The 17,515-nt window shown below is 46.6% G+C and overlaps 1 protein-coding gene across 5 annotated transcripts in view; it reads right to left on the minus strand.

Annotated features, from left to right (window-relative positions):
- The window catches only part of TENM2 (teneurin transmembrane protein 2), an 884,000-nt gene that overhangs the window by 67,689 nt on the left and 798,796 nt on the right, over positions 1 to 17,515 (minus strand). The gene's annotated exons all lie outside the window — the stretch shown is intronic.

Raw genomic sequence — 17,515 nt, forward strand, 5'->3', positions numbered from 1 at the left:
ATTTGTTTCTCTGGTTGTCTTTCCCTTGGTGAGGGTATTGCAGAGTCCTCAAGGAGGGCCCAATTCTGACTCAGCAGTGATGGGAAAGTGAGGTAGGGCCTTCTCCAATGGACCCAGGGTGGTGGCATCTATGCAGCATCGTGCATGCTCACCCTATCTCGTTCTGTCTCGTTCTGAAAGGTGGCCAGGGAGAATGATTTTAGTGTTTTCCAGAAGAACAAATGTTTGCTTACAGCTCTGTCTGGGTTCTATATCTATGCAAGGCCTTCAAGATGTTTGTGGAAAGTAGTTCTAAACAGATGATTTTCAATGCAAAAAATTCTGAAACCCATTTTTAAAAATAATCATTTGTAATTTGTTTTAAAAAAGATTCATTTTTTAAAATTGGAAAGTCAGATATACAGAGAGGAGAGAGGGAGAAAGATCTTCCATCTGCTGATTCATTCCCCAAGTGACTACAATGGCCAGAACTGAGCTGCTCTGAAGCCAGGACCCAGGAGCTACTTCCAGGTCTCCCACATGGGTGTAGCGTCCCAAGGCTTTAGGCCATCATCCTAGACTGCTTTCCCAGACCACAAGCAGGGAGCTGGATGGGAGGTGGGGCTGCCGGGATTAGAACCAGTACCCACACGGGATCCTGGCACGTGCAAAGTGAGGACTTTAGCTGCTAGGCTACCATGCCAGGTCCTATAATCTTTTTTTTTTAAAATAGATTTTATTTGTTTATTTGAAAGGCAGAGTTACAGAGCAAGACAGAGGGAGAAATGTAGAGAACAGAGAGGAGAGAGTTCTAAAGAGAGAAGTGAGGAAGAGAAAGAAATTTTGTACCTACTGATTCACTCCCCACATGGCTACAATAGACTAGGTAGGATTAGGGTGAAATCAGGAGCTTCACCTAGGTCTCCCACACGGGTACAGAGGCCCAGGGATTTGTGCCATCTTCTACCACTTTCTCAGGTGAAATGGCAGGGAGTTGAATTGGAAGTGGAATATTTGAGACTCGACGCCCACATGGGATGTTGGCACTGCAGGCAACAACTTCACCCCTGGCCCAAGCACCATTTTTTTTGAATACCATTGATAAGCTTAGACTTCAAAATTGTTTTTGATACCAAAATAAAATTACTATTTCATCTCATTTTTCTTGCTTTTTTCAGGTTTTCCCCTACATGTCATATCCTAATGGTAATGAAAGCTTCAAAGAAATGTGGGTATGAAGAAACTTTTTGAGAATAATATTGAGGCATCTTTTCCATGTTTTTGATTAAGATTAGAGATAACCTTCCAGGGCCACTTTAGTAATATGAAGCAGACATCACCAAATGGAATCATTTGGTTTATAAGTTCCAAGGTTGAAAAACAACTCCATTATAATCTACACAGTACAAGAGGTACAAGCCTGGATTATTGACTCAGATGGAGTTGGGTTTCAAACTCATGTTCCTGGCTGTATTAGCCTGGAAAGATAATCAACCTTACTGAGTTTCCTTGCTTTTAAAACAGAATTCTAACAGTGCACATAACAGGCTGGTATCAAGGGGAATGAGCGAGATGACACGAACAGAACATCAGCATGGCATCTGGTAGATGTTCAAAAACTACAAATATTCCCATAACCAGGCACTCTGCAAAGTTTTCAATCCTTTCAGAGTATAAAAATTGGATGTGAAAACAAATTAAACCAACATTTGGCTATAATCTCTCATTACTATGGGCTATGAACTAGTTAGTGATAGCTTAATAGTAATACCAGATGAATAGTAGACTGAGAAAAATCTATACACACTACCAATGTAAATTTTTCCCGGAACCCTATACAGCACAGAAAAATGCAACTCTTAGGCCTGAAACTTTGGGACAAGGCATCTGGGTTTGTATCTCAGTCTAACTACCTACCACCTAGCTGCTGCCTGGGATAGCTAACTGCTCAGTAACTCTGTTTCCCTTACATACCAAACGGACATGCAGCAGGGTAAGGATGTTAGAAACTATTGTTGGGACCCAGCTCGGTATCCTAATGACTTAAGTTCTCGCTTTGCATTCGCTGGAATCCCATATGGGCACTGGTTCATACCCTGGATGCTCCACTTCCCTCCCAGCTCCCTGCTTTTGACGTGGGAAACCAGTTGAGGATGGCTGAGAGCCTTGGGTCTCTGCACCCATGTGGGAGACTCAGAAGAAGCTCTTGGCTCCTGGCTTTGGGTCGACTTATCTCTGGCTGTTGTGGCCACTTGGGGAGTGAATCAGTAGGTGGAAGATCTTCCTCTCTGTCTCACTTTCTCTCTGTAAATCTGACTTTCCAACAAAAATAAATATATCATAAAAAAGAAATTACTGTCGGGAGGATGAAAGCAGTTACTGTATGTCTAGTACTTGGAGCTATGCCTGTTATAGCAACTGCCCAAGGAAATAAACTGTCACCATTGTTATCATATTACACATCCTGTAGAGCATGAGATGGAGGAGACTTGGAGAAGCTGAGCAAGGTACCTAAGTTGCTAAGCAGCAATTAGGGACCAAAAGGAGGAAGAAGCAGCCCAAGAGATCACTATCCACTGTGGTCTCCATTTTCAGAAAGAAGAGGCATGTCCTCCCTCCTGGGGAGGGGGCGGGTATCTCTAGACAGGATGGTGGTCCCCCTAAGCTGGGGAATGCAAAGATAGCTGTAAGAGTCGGTCATCACTAGAGAGCTGGCTACTCCAACACCTAGGACAGAGTTCTGACATGGAATCAAGAGAAACAAGACTTCCTGGAATTCAGCCCTTGCCACATTGACCGCCAAGGACCGCACTAGGCACCTGCCAGATTCAAACTCCCATTCAGCTTCGCAGTTTGAGCATGGCTCAATTTGAGGTGGCACTTAACTTCTGCACCGGCTGCAGGTTTGTGTCAGCCATTTCCAGCCCTTGCCTAGCTTGCTTTAAAAGGGAGCACCTAAAATGTGAAGAGGATTGAGCTCAAAAGTGGAACTGAAACCTTATCAACAGTGGTATGCTGTAGAGGGTTTCGGGGGAGGCTGTGTGGGAAGCAGCCTCAGCAAGCATTAGCGTATTACAGAGCAGGTGCAAACATGCACAGCTTTCTGCCTGGGGGAGGCTCCCAGGGTCCTTCCATCCTCGCTCTCAAAAGCTCCAGGAGTGAGAGGACGTATATTACACCCATGTTCACCTCTGTTCTTTGTGCACTGGGCAGCTCATGGAGAATTCTGGTGGAGGTACTCAGTTCCGTTTCGGGAACCTTTTGCTCCCTGTAGCTTGCTATGCAAATGATTCCCTCTCCAACCTGTGTGAACCTGATGGCTTTCTTAGGTAGTAAAAGCTTCAGAGAAACACCTACATTTACTTTTCTCAGTTTTACTTTGTGCCAGGGTGGTATAAATGGACTCCAGTGGTCTCCTACAGGGGCTGTGGAGAGTTCTGTTCCTGCCCTCACCCCACACCTGTTTGGGGACGAGCCAGAGGCTCAGATTTTAAAAATACACTCCACTCTTTCCAGATCACAGTTTGATGGGAAGCACCACCAACCACCATTCCTCCTTCCCTTCTCATTGTGCACAGGGGTTATAGAATGGATTAGTTGAAAAGGTGGATTTTGAAGAGGACACACTGATGCACTGATGGTCTATCCAAGGAGATTATGAAAGAAAGCTATTTAATTATGATAGAAAGTTAGAAATTGTAGTTACCACTATAGGATCAATTGGCTGGAAAAACAGCACAGGGGAACATTCTGGAGGCTAGATATGCTTCTGTACCCTCAGCTTAGTCCACTGGCTGTAGAGGGGAATGTAAACAGTGAAGGGATGATGATGATGAAGATGATATATCAGAGGAGTGTTGGGAAGCTACTCTAGGACCAAGGTACAGTACCCAGAGCAGCTGTGGACATCCAGTTGCCTACTAAACAGCAGCTACTGAGTACCTCTCGGTCATTTCTACTTTTCTTATTGAATCTTCTTGGCATTGTATAAGGTTTGTTTACCTGTACTGAGATAGGCACTTGCCAAGTTCTCATTTCCTCAAGAAAAACACAGGTGGTGAACCCCCCCCCCCCCCCCAAATCTTCTTCAGGCAATTTTGGAGATCAGCTAATGATACAGAGGTGGAAAGTTAATGAGGCAACAGGCAACAAGATGTGGCAAGGAAGGGATCTGTTGCAATTTGCTCTTGAGAACCCAACTAAGGGAGGATAGACAGGAACTGGGGGATTGCTGCCTCTGGCAAGAGCGTAAGGCTCCTGCTGAATTTTCTTGAGAGACATACAGAGGCATAAGTGAAACAAAAATACGGCAACAACAGGACTGAATTTACCTTATTATTCTCAGGTGAGCTCTTCACAGGGTCAGGCCCGAAGTGCTGGGCATACCAGGCCAATATGTTTTTGTTGGGCTCACGTCTATATAAACAGCTTGTCTATATAAACACACTGGCAGTCACCATCATTCTAGCAGTCGGATATCAATGATCTTGCTAAAGAAACAAACATTCCTTGTGTCACTGGGAGCCACTCAATGGGTGGCTGCCGTTTGGTGCTGGGATGGCCAAGAGGCTCTAGGATATGCCACAGAAGCAAATCACAAACCAACGGGGTATCTGGTTGACCCCACATGGATTGGGGGTGGGTAGAGGGATAGCAGAGGGTTTAAGAGGATCACGAAGGGGAGAGACAAGAACAGCTCATGTGGGTGCTCCTCTCAGCACAGTTGACTTTGAGGTTTGGAACATTTCTAGGGAGTCACTCCAATGGCCAGGGCCTGCTTAGCTAGGGGCAGTGCTCGCTCTCTGCCTTTCTTGCTCAGGGTGGCTCTGCTCTTGGCTCAGTGAGAAAAGTAGCAAATGAATATAGACTTCAGAAATCAGGGTGGCCTGGTTTTCATATACGGTCTATTACTCTCCGATAATGTCACCAGAGGCATGTGACTGAACTCTCGAGCCTCAGTTGTTCAGTGGATACAATGGACTCATCAGCATCTTCTTCCTAGAGTGCACCAAGATGCTCTAAGACCACACCCAGGGAACACGATGATGGGGGTCTGGCATTCAATCAGCACAGGCTCTCCTTAATGACATTTCCTGCTCTCTAGCACACAGGGAAACTGTTCCATTTGCATTTCACTCAGCTCCAGCTGACAAGTTGGAAGTGAGGGATAATTGAAAGTATTCTGGCTTGATGTAACTAAGAAGTGAAAGGAACGGGCAAGGCTGACTTGATTTAACCTGGCAATATGAGATTAGTTCTTCACTGCCTCGGTTAAGTCTCTGGCATCGTCAACCTTTGCAAGCAATAGATGGGCTGACAGGGTGTTCATTGGGAACACTTCACCTGCCATTAATACCCAGGCTGCCTGATGGGCTGTCCTCTGGCGGGCCCTCTCCCCCCTGTTGGCACTACGGCCACTCTTATAAAGCACAATCATAAACCTGTATTAGTGTTCCTTCCAGAAAGCCTCCTCCTGATTCTTGCTAGTTCTTTTCATCAGTCCTGGAGCTCCTGGGACCTCTGGGCTTTTCCTGTGTCTTAGGCAGAGTGCAGCAGTCATGGCAGAGTCGATGGGGGCCCCTCAAGAGCTGGCATGCTTGATGTTTGCCTCCCGAGTGCACGTGGGAATGAAAGCGATTGCTGCTGGGGAGAAACCAAGGCTCTTGGGCCAAAGGAAGGGATGGAATCCTGGCAAGACCTCTCTTTAATATGAGGGCATTTCAAAAAGTCCGTAGAAGATGGAGTTCCATCTTCTATGTATTTTAGGGCAAAGTTTCCTTTCAATCCTTGCATGTGAGTAGTCTTCCAAAAGTTCATGCAACAATATGCATTATAAAAAAAAAAGATGCACATGGATTTTAAACATGTTTGGGCACTAAAATAAGCTAATCTTTCATTCCATTTTCTTCACCCTGAACTTAGTAAAGCCCCTCCCACAACCCAGCATGAGGGGATGGATCTCCTGAGTGGTACAGGAGCCAGAGGAGGAAATGCCAAAGAAAAGTTTTAAAACTTATCTTCAACGTTCATGTTGTTCTTTTTTCCCTTTTTTCCCTATTTCCTGCCTCGTTCCCTCAGTTGACTCTTCCCAGCTCAGCAAGAGGCTCAGGGACTCACTTTACCCTAGCTTGCCCACCCAGGGCAGCCCCTGGCAGGCCTCGCCAGCTCACTCCCATCCTCTTCTCCCCCACTGCTGTTGTCTTTCCCTGTTCCTGTTATAAAAACCAGTGGCAACTGAGAGCAGGGGCCTCTGATCTTGGCCTCCCATTTCCCCAAATGCTCGCCCTCTGCCTGCTGTTTCCAGCCTCTCACAGGCCTGCTTGCTCCCCCTGCCCTGGTCCTCATCAACCTCCCTTTCAAAGAGTCCACTGACAGGTCAGACAGCACTGAGCCGAGGCCAGCCCGGCAGGGGGTGGCAGCCTGGTGGGGTGCCAGACTGAGATCTACGGGCAAGGGAAGAGGCTGTCACAGCAGACACCTCAGGGCAGCAAGCTGGAACAGCTACTTTCTGCCTGAGGGAAGGCCTTGTCTCATGGGAGGAGGCAAGAGGGCTGGCCACAGACCTGAGGCCGGTGAAGCTGCTTCTGTCGCATAAAGGAGTAGCTGGGTGGCCAGCAGGAAGTAGGACCTGGACTCAGCTACCTTACAAACTTCCAGCCTGATTAGGGAGCTCCGAAGTATTGGCTCTGAGAATTTGTCATTCCCATAGGAAGTGCCCCCGCCAGCTCCAGGCACTGTGGCTAGTGGAGCTTCTCTCCCACTGCCTCTTTGTGTGGGTATCAGCAGCCAGTCGGGCACTGCCAGGTAGGACTGCAGCAGCTGGGGTCAGACAACCCAGAGCCAATTCCAGACCTGTCATGTCTTTGCTCTGTTGCCTCGGGCTAATTATTTTACCTCTCCAAGCCTCAGTTTCTTCATCTGTAGAACGGAAACAAATGCATACCCATTCAATGGTGCTGCTGTGACTTAGGCGTAAGCCTCAGGCAAGGCACGAGGTAACTGGAAACCACTTGTTACCTCCCACTTTGCACAGGAGCAGCTGGAGACACTGGCCTAAGGTTGGGCAGCTGCTAGAGAGCAGCGAGCCTGGCATTCGTGCCCAGCTGGCCCAGCCTCACATTGGCTGCCCTTCCTCACTCTGCTCTTTGCCTCTGCAAGCCAGTTGTAGTTTGGAAGGGCAGGGCTGACTCAACCGCACTCCTCCCCAGACTCTGTCTTGGCTCGTGTTTCAGACGAGGACGATGAGGCTTACATTGATCATCAATACACAGGGTGAGCAAAGTCAATAACAAACGTGAAACAGCAGAAGCGCATGCTCATGTCTCACCGAAAAGAAATCATGTGTCTTAGGCTCAGATTTTGTTTGCGTGAATAAAATGCTATCAGAGGTTTTAAAGAGTGACTCAGATGGCCCTGTGTGTGTACATATCGTTTTCTATCCTAAAATGACATTGATTAATTCCCCTACAATCTGCTGAGCAGAAACAACGGCTTTCTCCTTTAAAGGCTTTCCATGAAAGCATTGGTTCATTCACTTTATAGACAAATGAATTGACCAAGACAGAGCAGGACCCTGCGGTGAGGGTCCTGGGTTCTAATCAGGGAAACGGACAACGTGGTGATGCGTGACAGACTTTGAGAGAGGGACACTGTTTCAAAGGTGCCAAGCAAGGGAAGTGAAAGGTTGGAGGATGGCGAGGGAGGGGGATGGGGTCTTAGTGACACCAGGCAGGGCTCTTAGCAGACCTAAGGGTGAGTGGGAATTACCGTAAACAGAGGACACAGGAGACATCAGGGTAGAGGGTGTAGCAAGTAGGAAAGCCCAAGGTGGTGACACACCTGTGACTTGAGTCATAGGAACAGCAAAAGGCAGGTGTGCAGCAGAATGAAGGAGACGAAAGGGAAGATCAATGTGGAAGAAGAGGTCCCCATATAAAAAGCACTGGAGGCCTTTATAGCAACCTGGGCCCTCCTCAAAGAGCCGAGATTCCTTGGGAAGATTTGAACCAGGACCTGGTAGGACTGAGCTTTTCAGAGGGTGTTGTTCACTGCTTTGTCTCGAAGAAGAAAAAGGAAGATGCAAGTACATCCTAGTGATGCGGGAGGAGGTGGTGGAGGTGGGAGCATGTTAAGAAAGCATGTTGTTAATGATTAAGAAATGAACCTAGAGGGACCAGGCAAGGTGGCATCCGAAAGCCCAGATGGCAACACGCACAAAAATGACAAGGCAAAGACCGACAAGATGGCATGCTTGGTGTGATGGTTAGGGCACGATGGCATGAGTGTTGTCCACTAAAGGGCCAGGACTCAGGGTGATCGCCCCAGATGGGCTGCAAGCATCTGCACAGATCCGTCCCTCACTCCCTGCTGAGCCACACGCTTTGTGAGTGACCCCAGCAAAAGTCAGAGCAGAACAAGCTTGATCTGGTGACCACAGCTTTCCTTTTCTGCATCTGTCTTCTGTACAGCCTCTTCTTTCCTGACACCAGACACCCAGCTCCTTGGGACTCTAGGAAACTCATCCTGCAGCAAAAGAGTCAGAGACAAGACATCTGGAATCAAGAGGACTGGGCCTGGAAGGCAGCTATTCCACTGTGGGACTTCGGGCAAGTAAACCTCTAGACTTTCCACCTCTTTTGCTGGGCAAGTAGAATTCTCTATCAGCAACACATTCAAAGGTTTCAGTAACTCATGTCAGTGAGCCACTGGTTTGTGATATCTGAGGGAAAAGACTCGCGTCAGAGCAAGTGGGATAGAAGGCACTGTATCAAAACAGGGACCAGAAGATTCCCATCTGATTTGCAAATGCCAGCCCTTGAACTTCACCAAAACAGGCAGTGACCTTCAAAAATCATAGCATCACATGGGCACGGGTTGTAAATACACATTCTTGGGTGACACACCAGATGGTAATACTGAGTCTGAGACTCCAGGGGCGATTGGCACCCAGCGATGGTGTATGAAGCCTTTCTGGTGACTATCAGGGAACCACTGTATTTATGTTTTCTTTCTGGATTTCCTTATCTTAGCCTCAGAGTGTCCCATGAGACCAGAGCCAGTTTCAGCCCACTTTGCAGAGAGCAAAGCTGAGGTTCAGCTGAGAGAGGGAACAGCGTGTTGAAGCTCATCTGTAAGTAGGTAGAGGAGCTGGGCGTGGCATTCAGAGCTGTCTGATCCCAAACCTCTTCCTCAGCCTGCTGGGCTGACACTTTCCATCACAAGGAAAGGGTATCTATGTTTAGGGGAGGAAGCAGAAAGGCCAGCCTCTCTCTTGGCTGTGAGTGCTTATCAGTAACTCAAGTGGTTCTACCATCACCTCTTGCTGGTTTGGAGAGAGGCTATGAGGACGGAAACAAAAGCAAATACTCCAGCAATATGGACTCTGCCCAGCCTGGCACCCACGCTGCAGGGGAGTTCGTCCCAGGCTGATTTCTATAGCTACCACCTCCTTTTCTATTTGCCATAGGGGTTCTGTCCCCAAATACACACCACTGTTTCTTGCCTGTGACTGAACTTGCCACTCTCTTCACCCACAACACTTTTTCTTTTTCTTACTCACTTTCTTGTGATCTTTCAAAATGCAAGTTTGACCTACTCTGAAGTCTTTGGTGCCCCTCCTTTGGGTGACCTTGAACTCCTGGCCTTCCTTCTGCCACGGATTTTCATATACTTCTGTTTGGGCAGAGTCCGAGTCATACATTTCATAGTCTCTGAAATAGAGTAGAGGTGCTCTTCATGTTTGTTGAATGAATAAGTGATGGGAAAGCCTTCTGTCCAGGAGCATGGCTGGTTTAGGAGAAGATGCTTATTATCATCATCATGAATGACAACAGGCTCTGTGGGTTGTGGCATAGCAGGACAAAAGCCCATTGGGTTTCTGGCCAGGAAACCAGGGCTTCAGGCCTATGAGTACCCTGCTTGCTGGTTTAGCCTTGAAGAACTTGCTTCCCTTCTTTGGGTTTTCTAGGCCCTGGGGACTGAGTATCTTAGCCTTTTTGTATCTGTCAATTTCTAGACTGGAATGAATGAAATAATTCTGTAATTCTCCCAAATGAAAGAGGCTACATCCCTCCATGATTCCGGCTCCAGGATTCCAGAAAACAGAGACTATGCTTGTATGAGTTGGGGGTGGTGGTCGGGGAGGGTAGAGTAGATGAATGGTGACAGCCCCTGAAGTTAGGCACACAGAACCACCTTGGAAAGCTCTGGTGTCTTTGTTGGGATTGAGGAAGAAGGAACGAGCAAGAGTACAGGGTTGTGGGGGACCCCTTGCAGTTTTCTGTGGATTCACATTTGGCCACAGAGTCCTGGCCCCTGTCCAATCCCCCAGAGCTCTTGGCTGGGAAGAGGGAACGCCGAAGAAAAGAGCACAGGCCTTGGACAGCTGTTCTTGCTGCGCCGGGGAGAAGGCTTTGCTATTTAAAGTCCAACAGCTCCACTCTCCCTGCTCGCCCCCGGCATGCCAGTGCAGAAGCGCTCTGCGGCAAAAATACACGCCTGATCCAAAACCAGGGGAGAGAACATCTAACACCAATGGCAGTGTGGCAGCATGAACCTTCCAAGCAAGGCCTGCTGTGATCCCGGACCCAGCACTTGAGGGGCTAGGATGGGTGCAGGAGAAGGCTGTGACCTGGGCTCTCCTGCTTGCCTTGGCTGCATCTGAGCTCTCCCACACTAGATAAATCACCTCCCTCTCTGGCTATGTGTTTCTAGTGAGGATCTGCAGAGGCACTTGGTCTGTGCCAGTTATCTCAACCTTGGCGCTCTTGATATTTGAGGCCAGATGATTTCTTTGCGGTGGGGCATAAAGGATATTTGGAAGCAAACCCAACCTCCTCTCGTTAAGTGCCAGTAGCATTTCCCTGTTTGCTGCATGGTGCCTTCAGACATTGCCAAGTGGCCCTTGGAAAGCAAACCTGTCCCCTGGTCGAGCTACAGGTCTGAGGTGAAGGGGAAGCTGAAGAAACAATAATTGGAGAGCCAATCACAACTGGACCAGGGCCTTGTTCCTTTACTCAAGTGCTGATCAAAGAAACCATGAGGGTGCTTATTACGATCTAGGCAGGGACTCCAGCCAAGGCAAAAATGCCAGAAGTCAACATAATGATTTAAATGTTACCTCTTTGCCACCAGTTAAATCTGTATTTTAATCCCTTAATTCCCTAAAATAAGTCCACAGTGATTTAAATGATTAACGTTTTTTTTCCAGATTCTGCATCTGCATCACAATTTTATGATGATTATCTGATTTGTCATCTAATAAGGGGGAAAATATAATCCCTTAAGAGACACTTAATAACAATTTAAGCTACTAAAGACTTGATTAGAAAAGACTGAAGATGCTGTGTTGGGCAAACTCATGTACTTCTAACACCTTTTATTTGTTTTTTTAAAGCAAAACTGATGGTCAGATAAATCTACTGGAAAAGATTCTTAGCAGGAAATTTTCACCATTAAGGTGAGGTTGTTTTTTTTTGGCTGGAGTGGGGGGAGGGAGAGGCGGGGGTGGGGGTGGGGGAAGGAATCTCTTAGCAACAAGACAAATTCTGTACTTATTTGAATTTTTCTCAGGAACATTGTCAAGATTTTGTTACTGTTTTAGAAAACAAAATAGGTTTAAGGGAGAAAAGTTACGGATGCTCGCAGCTAGCTTGTGGTCTATTTTTGATTACCTCCTTGAGTCTCCACATTTTTGTCTGATACATGGAAATGCAATTGTTATTTTTACTATATCCAGTTTTTTTCTAGATTCACAAAACACAAATTCTGCAACCACAGATCAAAAATATTTGGGAAAAGATTGTATCTGTATTGAACACGGAGATGTCTCCCCCTTGTCATTATCCCCTGAACAGCACAGCGTAACAGCTACTTAAATAACATGTAGCTATCACATTGCAAGCCCTCTAGGGATCATTTACAGCATATGGAAAAATATGCATAGGTTCTATGTAAATATTAGGCCATTTTATAGAAGAGATAAAAGTGTCCCCAGATTTTGATATCTGCTAGAGGTCATTGAATCGATTCCCCAGGATACTGAGGGACAACTGTCAACGTGATGAGATCTGCTGATAATTCTAACGAGGAGAAATGGACACCACAAGTCGAAAGACAAACGCAAGAAGATTTAGGAATATGACACTTCTGCTTGGGAAACACCAAAGGGTGACTAGAGAGACAGAGAGGGATGTTTATGGTCAACACAAGCCTTTCCGGGGAGGGAAAAGCTTAGAACTGAACAAGCAGAAGGCGCCAGTCACACAAAGTGTGCAGGCTGAGCACTGCTGCCCTGGGATGAGTAAAGGCCCTGGGGCGGGCAATCAAAAGGCTGGCTGGCCTCAAGGAAGCAGAGCTCCTATGCAAGGTAGGTCAGAGAAAACTCAGGAAACCTATGCAGAGAAGCTAGGCTGAGGTGCAACTGACATTTAATTCGGCTCTAACTAGGAGAGAGCATAGGAGGATCTGATCTGCAATTGCAACTCTGCCCTGGCTGTAGGGTGCAGGACTCTGAGTACAGGCCAGGTGCAGCAGAGGAGGCTGTTCCCCCATCTACACTGAAAGCTCAATGAAGTGCTAGGCACATGACAGCCCTCCAAAATCCCACTGATTACAATTCTCACATGAAAACAGACAATGAGCTTTTTTTTTTTAAAACTGCAATAGAATGAAAGAAAAAAAACTCCCCACCCCCAACTTTCAATTTCCTAAATAGAAGCTTTTCTAATTCAACAACCCCCCAAAAGTCAAAGATCTTATTTTAATTGGAAAATCCAGAGACTCTTAGGGTACTGGTGCCATGTGTTAGCATAGATGCTCAGCTGGAGCAAGTTCTGCTTTCCTCCCAAAGAGGAGAGACCCAGTTCCTGGCCAGCTAGTAGTGGCCTGAAGGCCAAATTATCATCCCAAGCATTAGCTATACCACTTTCCTCTCTGGGAGTCAAACAGGGACTCTGTAGTTCCAGTTACATTTGCCACAAGGTCTTTGGACTGCCAAGGGAATCCTCATCCAACCCAATTAATAGAGCTGTGTTGCCCTTCTAAGTAGTCCCCTACTCAACCAATCCATCAACATGCTTTGCACACATTAATCAAAGCATTTCCAATGGGTGCACCAACGCTTTGTCTCTCACTGGAGCAAGCAACTGGATTCTTTGGACTTGAGTACTACAGCTCTTCCAGAGTCCCCGAAGTGTCTTGTTTGGCTCTGTTAAATGCACAGACAAGGTGAGTTATTAATTAACAAGTGAGATAAATGCCGGGATAGCATCCCTGAATCATGTCAAACCAATTTGGATGGTTATGGGATGGGGAGGGAGGAGGAGGCAGTGGGCGAAGGGTGGGTTTCCTCTGTTCCAAGAGCTTTGGACACATTCCAGTGTTATTTCTCCTCATTTAGACCTGGCTGGAGTGCCTTGGATAGCATGCTGGGAGCTCGGGCCAGCATCTGTATCTCTTTACCCAAGATAGCCTCCACTGGAGAAAACAAGGAACAAGCTTTGCAGAAGGAGGTGGGTGGGAAACTCTGTTCTAAAAGGAAGCTGGAGTCCTGAATTTAGGGAGAGGGAAGAAGCAGCTGTTGGTGAGCTGTGCCTTTGAGGACCCCAAAGGGAGACAGATTAAAGACCCTGAGCTTAATATTGTGACGGGCTTCCCCATGCTGCAGATGTCACCCACACAATATGATAATCTTTCCTATGTTCCCACTGAGCTAAGGCATTCCATGCCTGTCACCCTCACATGCTGAACTGTAAATACAGACAACAATGTATATTCACGCATCTTCTCTTTTCACATGCATAGGGAGCTCCTTATGGGCACCTGCCATACCTGGTTTAGCATATCCAAAGGCCTTTATCCAGTGCTTAACATTTAGAAAATCCTTAGCAAAAGTCTATTACACTGTCAATAAATAAACAAATGAACAGATAGATGGGTGGATGAATCCACATCACAATGTAAGGGCTTTTAAAGTAAGTATTAGTCACCTTTCCAACAACTTCTAAAACTTCCTGAAGTTATTCACTCAGATACAAAACATGACAATGCGCTCATGTGTTGTTAAATCCTTGAAAAAGGATTCCTCTCCTCTTTGCCTCCCTCCTTTTGTACTCTGGGAATCTACGGACAAGGACTTGCAGTGCAGGCACTGTGATGCCGGCCACATCAGCTCTCCCTGGGGAGAACCGGTATTTACATAAGGATTTTTCAAAACTTGGTCTGCAGGGAGTTGGTGTCAGATTCTCAGGGGTGCTGGGTGAAAATGCAGAGTCCAGAATCCCCTACCTGAATAAATCAGAATCCCAAAGGTAATGGCCTAGAAACACGATTTTTAAGAAAGTTCTTACATGATTACGCGGCTTCAAAGTTAGGTAGGCATCAGTTAGAATCCTTGTGATCACATACACTGGACAACTTACTGGTTAGGTTCCATCTATATGGGCCCAGTCTCCCTTCTAGAAAATAATAACAAGCATATTCATAACGTTAAAGCCAGCAGCAGCCAATTTTCAGAGTGCTTTCTACAAGCTATGTGTCTTTTACAACACATGCATCCATTTCCTCACCTATGCCTGAAACCAGTTTGCAGAAATGACATTATGATGCCTATTTTACAGACAAGAAAATTGAGACTTTGAGAGGTGAGGTGACTTGTACAGCTGGGATGTAAAGGCTGACTCCCACGGCCAAGCCCTCCACCATTATGATGTTACAGTTTCATTGATGCAGAAATCAGGGACATGGAGAAGGAGGAGGAGGAAGAGCAGCCTGCCTGGGCTGTGAGGAGGACGTATCCTGCAGTGCAGTAGGAAAGAGGTACACTGTGAGGTCAGGCAAGCTAAGCCCCGCCAGAGCTTCCTCCCATCTCTTTTATTCATAGGTTGAAGCAGTTACAAGGCTGCCCTCCCTGGTCTACACGGGTGTACCTGCCTTCAGACTGTATAGGCTGTGATAGGAGTCCAGGAGTGCTCCAGACAGATACCCAAGCGGTTTGAAATGATGGGACTCAACATTGAGCAGAGAAGGCTAAGGCTCCTGACCCTGGGTGCTGCGTGATACAAGGGTGCAGGGCAGGAGAAAGCACTGTCTCTCTAGGCTACTCTCTCTCGTTGCCTCCTCACCTTACGGTTCCCACTTTTAGAGGGAATCTACACTCTCTCTTCCTACCCCTGGTTGTGATGAACTAAATCTCACACCTCTGCCTTGGTGGTGATAATTAAATATTATCCGCCTGTCACTTGGCGCACATGTTGTGTGTATTCCCAGACTTTAATGAGCTGGCATTTGTCTTCTGTAAGCAAAAATATTTCTTTGATTCTCTTCCTTTCTAAATTGGGGTGAGCAGTTCAAGCGAAGATCTTTCACTATTAAAAAGACAGTCTCTGGCTGGCATGTCTGTCTGAACCATCTCCTTGTCATTTTGGAAGCCAAGGCAGGTAACCCTTGTATCTTTAGAAGTGGATGTTGCTTGCTAAGGTTATGTGAGCCTGCACATTGCTGGAGGTATTGGGAGACCTTTACCATTATGAGAGCAGAAATGTAGCCAGTTGGCATAACTTGTCATAGTGGGGGTATTGTAAGGCATTTTCTATAAGTTACTCTTCTAAACATCACAGACTACAGGAAATACTTAAGTGTGAGTTTTTTTTTAAATTTCTTCCAAAGAAGCTACTTCATACAGTGCCATTCTGATGTATTAGAGAGAAGTTAATTCATTCCATACGAGGGATCATTAAACAGTTCATGGAAAATGCCTATGATTTTCAAGTTTTTTTTCTTACCAAAGTAAACTGATCTTTAAATTCCATTCTCTATGACCTATTTGAACTCCGGTCATAGAATAACATTCATATTGATGTAATAACATTAATACAAATAATAATCATTCATATAATGGATGTCCTAGGTTGGCAGTTGGCAAGACAGTCTACATCAATACCGTCTGAAAATGGACAAGAAGTTCAAATTCTTACACCCCCCTCCCCGCCCAGACCTCAAAATCAGAAGTTCTGGGGTAGGAGTCATCAGCCTGAATTTCATGAAGTCCTCCAGGGCTTTTGTAGCAAGCCGGGTTTCACAACTGCTTGCAGCCGTGAAGTGCCAGGGCTTAATTTGTTCGTGGAAGAACCCAAGTAGAAAATGGTTCATAAGGGCTTCAAATCTCTTTCTCTCTCTATTTGTATCGCAATCTATCTCAGCTTAAACTAAAATACAGATCTCACTTTACACCGAGATTTCTTTTTTAATCAGGCAGAATGTTTCTAGGTGGCAAAGTGGTTTCCGGTTTCCTGGCCACTTTAAAAGAGGGCTTCATTATTTTCTCCATTCAAGAGACTGATAACAAACGCGCCCATCGCAGCTGCTCCCCAGGCCTGCACGCATGTTCTGCCTGCGTGCCTCTCTGACCTGCCGCCGGGTCTAGAAACCCACAGAGTCCATCCCGAGAACCGACAAAAGCTGGATGGCTCCTGCCCCCGCGCGCAACAAGCCAGAAGAGCGATCTCATTTGGCGGCTGCTGCAGGGTGGGATCTGGAGTTGATGAGGAGCGACTTTAATATTTATCAATAAACGGCAAAGTGCTTAGCACACCTCCTAGGGAAGTAATTAACCATGAAAAGGATGCTCTGTGCCGAGGAATCCCCTCCAAAAAAAGAACTGTTAATTGTGAATCGCTTACGCCAGGTGAGAGAGGCTCCGTGCTTCCAGCTCTCACCTGACATAAGCAACTCTGAATTAACTGGGAGTTTCTTTTTATAAACACCGTGTGGAGCCGTTTTCTTTTTTTTCCTCTGTGTGGTTAATTACTTCCTTGGGAGGTTTGTTTTAATAGTTCCCATAACAAGACCATTATTGTCTAGCATAATCACTGGCTCATTTGCTTTGGTACCCTGTCTTTCCCAAACAAGGGCTATGCTGACCAGGACCGGAGTTGGTGGCAGGCTGGCTGGCTGCGCCAGGAGAGGGCTCTCAATTCTGCCTGCTGGGCAGCCCTTAAGCCTGGGGACCTCCACAGTGCCTCTTCCAGCTCCAACACTTCAGAATTTGGGTTTTGCCAGGTGGGAGCCGGGATCAGGGGCAGAACTGGTGGAGAAGGAGGTTGTGGCTCAGTGCGCGTTGGGGGAACCCAGTCTCCTGGGTGCCTCCCCTCTCCTAGGTGTGGGATTCCAGCAATTTGCTATGCTTTCAACTGCTGACATGTAACAGGGAAGACAGCCAGGAGAGCAGCTTCTTTCTGGAAGAGGAGGCTGATCTGTAAGCAACTGCTGTGCGCAGTGAAATCTCACAGACGCTGGAAAAAGACAGTGAGCTCTGCCAGCAGTCACTGGACTCTGACTCATGAAAAAAAAAATTGTGTTGGGCAGCTATGCCTCCCCTTTCTTAACAAAATGAATGAAGGTGGCTTCTCTCTGGGTTGTGTTTCGGGAAAGTGCAAGTGAACTAATGAGAGCTCTGTAAAACATATCAGGTCTCTGAACTCGTTTTTGACTGTGAACCATAGTAGTGCATGAGGTCCGGTGGTGTACCACAGCAGAC

Source organism: Ochotona curzoniae, unplaced genomic scaffold (assembly GCF_017591425.1).
Source record: "Ochotona curzoniae isolate NIBS_2020 unplaced genomic scaffold, NIBS_Ocur_1.0 contig_1, whole genome shotgun sequence".
In the NCBI taxonomy this organism is placed as follows: Eukaryota; Metazoa; Chordata; class Mammalia; order Lagomorpha; family Ochotonidae; genus Ochotona; species Ochotona curzoniae.